Below are 8,389 nucleotides of genomic sequence, written 5' to 3'. Positions count from 1 at the left end.
TCCCATCTTTCTACTGATCGATCCATACTCACTTGCGTGCACCTAGCCTAGGAAGGTTTCCTATGGCTTCCCATCTTTCTACTGATCGATCCATACTCACTTGCGTGCACCTAGCCTAGGAAGGTTTCCTTGGGCTTCCCATCTTTCTACTGATCGATCCATACTCACTTGCGTGCACCTAGCCTAGGAAGGTTTCCTATGGCTTCCCATCTTTCTACTGATCGATCCATACTCACTTGCGTGCACCTAGCCTAGGAAGGTTTCCTTGGGCTTCCCATCTTTCTACTGATCGATCCATACTCACTTGCGTGCACCTAGCCTAGGAAGGTTTCCTTGGGCTTCCCATCTTTCTACTGATCGATCCATACTCACTTGCGTGCACCTAGCCTAGGAAGGTTTCCTTGGGCTTCCCATCTTTCTACTGATCGATCCATACTCACTTGCGTGCACCTAGCCTAGGAAGGTTTCCTTGGGCTTCCCATCTTTCTACTGATCGATCCATACTCACTTGCGTGCACCTAGCCTAGGAAGGTTTCCTATGGCTTCCCATCTTTCTACTGATCGATCCATACTCACTTGCGTGCACCTAGCCTAGGAAGGTTTCCTTGGGCTTCCCATCTTTCTACTGATCGATCCATACTCACTTGCGTGCACCTAGCCTAGGAAGGTTTCCTATGGCTTCCCATCTTTCTACTGATCGATCCATACTCACTTGCGTGCACCTAGCCTAGGAAGGTTTCCCTTTGGTACCGACTTCCATCTACGCACTCGATATAACCTAGGTACTTGGTACCGATGATGGTTAACACTCAAGCATTTCTTGCATCCTGCGTGCAAGGTACCAATTTTCACTTCTTAGGTACGTTTATGTGCCCGCATTAATCCAATATCGCTCTGATGGCCTTTCGCATTATTTCATCCGATAGCCCTTGCCAAAAGCTACCAAAAGTTCCTCCACGGCCATGTGCTCCGACGCTTAGTTTAGGAAATATTCGAAAAAATTCAAAATAGGAAGCATTTTCTTATTGGAAAATCACCTTAAATCGATGGCCATTTTTTGGGCAAAAACTTTAACGTCTTCCCGACTTTGCGGGAATTGCGAATTTTAGGCACCCAGAGAAAATCTTTTACTTTAAGGGGGCGGCCGCGAAGTTGCCCAAAGTCTCGGACACAAAAATTCTCAAGTTCCCCACTCTAGTAAATCGCCCTATGAGTATCTCCTGGCCCGCGAGCTCTGCGAGCGGGCCAGCTTCGGCGATTTTTGCCTTTTCGCCTAGGCGGTTCTTCTACGAAATTGGTCCACAGCTTTTGCTCAGAAAGCTAGCATTTGTTGCAACAGTTAGGTACTTGGTACCACATTTTGGTATCCATTTGGGCATTTGTGGCAACTACTCGGTACTTTGGCCCACATTTCGCTCTACTCGGGCTTCTATGGTGGTACTTGTCGGTACTTCTGGCCAACTTAGGCCAATTGGGTGCAACTTGTGGGTACTCTGTGGGTACTTTAGGGCGTATTGTGTCTTTCGGGTGAACCTTCGCTATACTTCATGGGTACTGATGGCCAACTTAGGAACATTCAGTGCAACCTTTGGGCCTAAGGAAATTTGTCCAACTCTTTGGACTTAGAAAATTTTCTGGACTTAGAAAATTTTCTGGACTTGTAAAAATTTTCAAATGTTCAATTTGGCCCACATTTCGCTCTACTCGGGCCTCTATGGTGCTACTTGGCGGTACTTTTGGCCAACTTAGGCCAATTGGGTGCTCTTTGTGGGTACTCTATCGGTACTTTTGGCCAACTTAGGCCAATGGGGTGCTATATGTGGGTGCTCTATCGGTACTTTTGGCCATGTTAGGCCCATTCGGTGCTATTTGTGGGTACTCTATCGGTACTTTTGGCCATGTTAGGCCCATTCGGTGCTATTTGTGGGTACTCTATCAGTACTTTTGGCCAACTTAGGCCAACTCAGTGCTACTTGTGGGTACTCTATCGGTACTTTTGGCCAACTTAGGCCAACGCGGTGCTATTTGTGGGTACTCTATCGGTACTTTTGGCCAACTTAGGCCAATTGGGTGCTATTTGTGGGTACTCTATCGGTACTTTTGGCCAACATAGGCCAATTGGGTGCTACTTGTGGGTGCTCTATCGGTACTTTTGGCCAACTTAGGCCAACTGGGTGCTATTTGTGGGTACTCTATCGGTACTTTTGGCCAACTTAGGCCAACTCAGTGCTTCTTGTGGGTGCTCTATCGGTACTTTTGGCCAACTTAGGCCAACTGGGTGCTATTTGTGGGTACTCTATCGGTACTTTTGGCCAACTTAGGCCAACTCAGTGCTTCTTGTGGGTACTCTATCGGTACTTTTGGCCAACTTAGGCCCATTCGGTGCTATTTGTGGGTACTCTATCGGTACTTTTGGCCAACTTAGGCCAACTCAGTGCTACTTGTGGGTACTCTATCGGTACTTTTGGCCAACTTAGGCCAATTGGGTGCTCTTTGTGGGTGCTCTATCGGTACTTTGGGACATATTATGTCCTTCGGGTGAACCTTCTCGATACCTCATGGGTACTTGTGGCCAACTTAGGAAAATTCAGTGCAACCTATGGGCCTTTGGAAATTGTTTCAACACTTTGGACTTAGAAAATTTTCTGGACTTAGAAAATTTTTTGGACTTAGAAAAATTTTCAACTTCTGTATCTTCTTCATCAAGTTCCATTTTGTGGGACTTAGAAAATTTTCTGGACTTAGAAAATTTTTTGGACTTAGGAAATTTTTCAACACTTGTAAAATTTTTGTTCCTTCTTTGAAGAAGAATACTTTCCACTATTAGCTTCTTTCTCTTTTTCTTCTTAGTTGTCTTCTTATTTTCGGTCCGAGAGCGCCGACACTTGTAAAATTATCTAAGTCCGAAGACTTTTGGAATGAACCAAAAGTCAACGAACACAACACACCAAGCCTATCAACATCGAGTGGCTACCCGAAGGAAGCGCAGCGGCCAGCCCATGTACAACGCGAAGTTGTAGCATGCAACCAACCAACCGCTAACCTCCAACGGCACTCAATGTATTCGTTACACATGGGCGCACCTGCACCACACTGTCGTGACCATCCAACGAGCCGTCGGTTCGGTCGTGTGTTACAAGCACCCCATCACATAGGCATAGAGTCACCACACAGTGTTCTTCAACACTCTCGTCACATGGTGCAAGTCACGGTACGCACCACCAATGTGCACTGGTTGGCCAATTCCAGCACACACGGGGCGCGCACGCGCAAGCACTAACCACCAAGCATGGGTCGCCTGAGAGGATCGATGCGAACGCATCTCTACAACTTGAAGCTCCCAGCCTGTAGTCCCGTCGTTTGCGGGCGGTCGTAGGTGTCGAAACTAGTGATATCCACAGTCGGCAAGCTCGTCCACCGGTGTTCCCAACATGTATGGTACTAACACGTGCAGCGCGAACCCGCCCTTTGCGGCCTAGTAGTAAGCGGGGATGAGACGCCAGTGTGCCAATGGACAGCACGGACGGTTCTCGGAGGGTTGTTAGGCCCGCTAGCTTACGACCACCTAATGGGTATAAGAAGCGCTATCAGCTCGGATTGGATACGACCTTAGAGGCGTTCAGGCATAATCCAGCGGACGTAGCGTCATACCATAGTCCGTTCGAACTAGTATTGAGCCAGTGGTCCGTACCTGTGGTTCCTCTCGTACTGCACAGGAATTCCGTTAAGATAGCGACAAACAATGCACACCAGTAGGGTAAAACTAACCTGTCTCACGACGGTCTAAACCCAGCTCACGTTCCCTTGAAAGGGTGAACAATCCTACGCTTGGTAAATTTTGCTTTACAATGATAGGAAGAGCCGACATCGAAGGATCAAAAAGCCACGTCGCTATGAACGCTTGGCGGCCACAAGCCAGTTATCCCTGTGTATTGTCACCTGGGTGCTGACAAGTGAAGATGTGGTAAACAAACGCTCCGTCAAGAAGTGGTGATAATTTGATGAAAATCGTTATTAAATCGTGTTAAAAGTGTCAAAATCGTGATTAGAGCACCCGATTTACCTAAAAATAGTGAAGTTCGGCCAAAAAACGACAATTTTTGTGCAAATACAGTTTTGTTGTGTTTTTGCCCCCTTCGGGAGCACCGAAGTGCACCCGTGTCCAAGTGCGCAAAAAATCACCTCTTTTCCTGCCGGAAGAGGTTGATTTAGGGTAAATCGTGGCCGCTAAAGCCGATAAAACGGTTTCCGAATCGATCGGAGCAGTGGAAGTGCGACAAAAAACGATATTTAGTGTGCCCATACATTTTGTATGGGGAACTTTGAACACTCACAGCTCAGTGAATTTCGAACGGATTTGGACCGGATATGTTTTAAATCGTGTGCGGAGTGCCAAAGAAGTGATTTTGTGAAAAAACCGCATCAAAATCGGTGATTTAAGTGCTGAAAAAAGTGGAAAACATTTTTGCAACACGTGTTGACAGTACTGCCCAGGCGGCATTTCCCAAGGTATATAATATTGAGTGTATTATAAAGTGGAAAATTTTTATCGCCTGATCGGTTCCGTGAGTGTTGGAGGTGGTTGAGCTCGGAGAGACGATTCGGGGAAAATTTTTCCCCCCGCTCCCACCTCACCCCATCGCCCTCAGTGACCCCCGGTCTTATTAAGGCCTTATCAAGGTGCAGGAAATTTTGGACTTCGCCGGAAAATTACACAAGTGCAGTGGAAAATTCCGGTTTTGTGCTGGAAAATTCGGGGACCTCCAGACGCACCCCCTGGATTTTTTCTGGACCTCCAGCACCCCCCCCGCATTTTCCGGATTTCCTTATTAAGGCGTTAAAAAGGTGAGAAACATAAAAACGCTGTGAAAAATTATTTGCGGGCTGCAAAAAATTCCGGTTTTGGGCTCTAAAATTCGAGGACCACTTGCCACACCCCCTGAAATTTTTCCGCGCCCCCACCACCCACCCACCGCCCCCCCCGGATCAGGAATCGCGGATTTTTGGTGGATTTTCGGGTTTTTCGCCATTTTCGGGTGAAAGGAGAGGAGATAGGAGCTTGGTGTGTTCGGGAGTTTTGCTCAGGAGGGGCAATTACATCTAGCCTCCCACCCCCCTGGGTCATTTTCCACCCCCCCCTGGCCAATTCGGCATTTTTGGGGGTCCAGCTCGGTCTTGATAAATCGTGGAACGACCTAACGTGACGAAACACCACCTCCCTGAACGATTTCGCTGCTCGAATACCATTTCTGCTGTGGTGGTTCTCACGGGGCAGTCCGCTGCTGGCGTCCTCCCGTGAGGGGGAGTAAATCCAGCATAAAGTGCGGAAAATGTCAGTACCTGGGCGATCCCTTCGTCCCAGGGCTGACTCATCCGACGTGAGACCGGCCAAGCTTCCGCAGATTATGGAGGCGAAAGTGGCCGTGACTAGAGTGTCCCTACCGACAATGAAGCCAGTTAGCTCGGAGATGGTCGAGCTGAGGAAGCTCATGAGTGAGACTTCCCTCACTAATGAGCAGCTACTGTCGACAATTCAGGACCTGCAGCAGGAGCTCTCGGCTCTCCGTCAGCGTATGGACGCCAACGCCGAGCAGGCTCGGATTGATATGCAGCAGGTTCAGGAGCGTGCTCGTCAGGAGCTACAGGCGGTCCAGGAGCAGGCTCGCCAGCGTGAAGAGCGGCTTCGGGAAGAACACATGAAGGACCGGCAGGCGCTGAACGAGCTTATCCTGCAGTCGATTGGCGCCAAGAATGTGACTGCTCAGGGTTACTACGCCAGCATCGCCGAGGAGCAGCGCACGTGGGCAGAGGTGGCCAGTAGTGAGCCGGTTAAGCGCGTGCAGCGCAAGCGTGGCAATCGCCGTGGTAAGGCGCAGCCATCGCAACAGCAGCAGCAGCAGCAACAAATCCGGCAGCAACAGCCATCCCAGCAGCGTCAGCAGCAGCAGACACGCCAGCAGTGGCCGGCGTTGCAGCAGCGGCAGCAGACGCAACAGCAGGGGCCAACGTTACAACAGCAGCAGCAGACGCGACAGCAGCGGCCGACGGTGCAGCAGCAGCAGCAGACGCGACAGCAACAGCAGCAGAGTCAACAAAAGCCGACTCGCCGTAACGTGCGTCCAGACACCATCGAAGTGGCGCCGGCAGTAGGTACAACCTGGACGCAGGTGTATCTGAAGCTACGTACGGCCCCAGAACTGGAAGAGGTCCGCACGGCTATCGGGATGGGCCGGCGAACGGCACAGGATCATCTCCGTGTCCCCATTAGTCGAAGCGCGGACAGTGAGGCACTCGCGGATAAGATCCAGAGTGTCATTGGCGAAATGGGTGCAGTGCGAGTGCTGACTGAGATGGGTGAGCTGCTGATCACCCATGTCGACTCGCTGGCCACCGTGGATGAGGTGAAGGAGGCGATTCGGGCTAAGCTTGGAGTAGCCCCGGGCATCACCTTCTGTGAAGTTTGGGAGCTGAGCGACGGCACGAAGCGCGCACGTGTTCGTCTTCCGCTGGTAAAGGCGCAGCAGCTGTACGAGGCAAAACTGTCTCTTTGCCAGTGCATCAGCGTGGCTCACGAGGTCCCTCGTCGTCCGATCTCCCAGCGTCGCTGTCTGCGGTGCCTGGAAACGGGGCACATCGTGCGGGACTGTAGGAATGAAGCGGACTACCGAGGCAAATGCTTCCGCTGTGGCAGCACCGGTCATCTGGCGAAAGCCTGCGCTTTGGAGCCCAAATGCCTTAAGTGTGGTGGCCCGCACAACATCGGTCACCAGAGCTGTGGACAACTGCCGGCACCGTGCCAGGTGTGAGGCAACAACTGCGAGTATTGCAGGCGAACCTGGGTGGTGGACGCACCGCACAGGATTTCGTTCTGCAATCCGCTCGGACTGAGCGGATCGACGTGCTGCTGCTTTCGGAGGTGTACCGGCCTCCGGAGAACAACGGAACGTGGTCAGTGGACTCATCGGGGGCAGTGGCCGTGGTGGCCACCGGAGCACATCCCATCCAGCGTGTGTGGCGCAGCCCAACGCCCGGATTGGTGGCCGCCCAGATTGGAGGAGTTGTTTTCGTCAGCTGCTATGCTCCTCCACGACTGACTCTCGGTGAGTTCGAGCAATTTCTTGAGGCGCTCGAACTGGAGGCACTTTCCCACCATCACGTCGTAGTGGCAGGCGACTTCAACGCCTGGCATGAGGAGTGGGGAAGCGAGCGGAACACCGTGCGAGGTGAGGCGCTGCTCAACACCATCGAGCAGCTTGGGCTGAGGATCCTCAACCAGGGAACAACCCCAACGTTCGTCGGGAACGGTGTTGCCACACCCAGCGTCGTGGATGTGTCGTTCGCGAGCGAGACTATCGCACGCCCCGACACATGGGCAGTGGCTCCTGACTCGTTGGCGCGGTTTTATACGGCTTCCGACCACCGGTACATCCTTTACACCGTCGGGCCGTCCTCCTCACCTCAGCTCCAACGTCAGCAGCAGCACCAAAGCCAGAACCAGCGACCGCAGCAGCAGCGGCATCATCGGCGGCAACAACAACAGCAAAATCGCCGGCGACAGCAGCAGCACGACCAGCAGCGGGTACGAGGCCACCAGTCAAGCAGGAGATGGAAGGCTTCGCAGTTTTCAGCCGAGGCGTTCCGAGCAGCACTTAGCGCAGCGAACTTCGAGGAGCGAGCAGTAAACCAGGAGGGGATGGTCGATGCCATGTTGCGGGCATGCGACCAAACGATGGCGCGGATCACCTCGTCGCACCGTGATCCCCATCGAGCCCTCTTCTGGTGGACACCGGAGCTCACACGCCTTCGTGAGGAATGTGCAGCAGCTCGCGACCGTATGGTTGCCACGGTCGATTTGCAGGAGCGCAGCATCGCAGCAGCGCACCACCGGACTGCGAGGCGGGCCATGGAGAAGGCGATTCGGGCCAGCAAGCGCACTGAGTTTGATGAGCTCATCCGACTGGCGGAGGAGAACGAGTTCGGAGCAGGGTACCGGACTGTCATGTCTCGGATTCGTGGCAGTTACGTGCCTCCCGAGACTGACAAGGAGGAGCTGCTACGCATCTCTGGGGACCTGTTTCCGACTCACCCGGCTGTCGAGTGGCCGGCAGAGGAGGACGTCGAGGATGGGCAGTCGCTGATGCCTGTCACCACGCGAGAGCTGCTGGACATCGTGGCGTGCATGGCCAACCGGAAGGCGCCGGGATTGGACGGGATCCCCAATGCAGCCGTGAAGACAGCGATCAGGGAGTACCCGGAGGTCTTCTGCCGTCTGTACCAGGACTGTCTCGACCGTGGCGAGTTTCCTTCGTCATGGAAGAGGCAGCGCTTGGTGCTGCTGCCAAAGCCTGGCAAACCTCCCGGGGAAAGCTCCTCGTACCGGCCGTTGTGC

The sequence above is a fragment of the Anopheles funestus genome (assembly GCF_943734845.2).
Source record: "Anopheles funestus chromosome X unlocalized genomic scaffold, idAnoFuneDA-416_04 X_unloc_22, whole genome shotgun sequence".
Lineage (NCBI taxonomy): Eukaryota > Metazoa > Arthropoda > Insecta > Diptera > Culicidae > Anopheles > Anopheles funestus.
Note: the sequence above shows the minus strand (reverse complement) of the source record.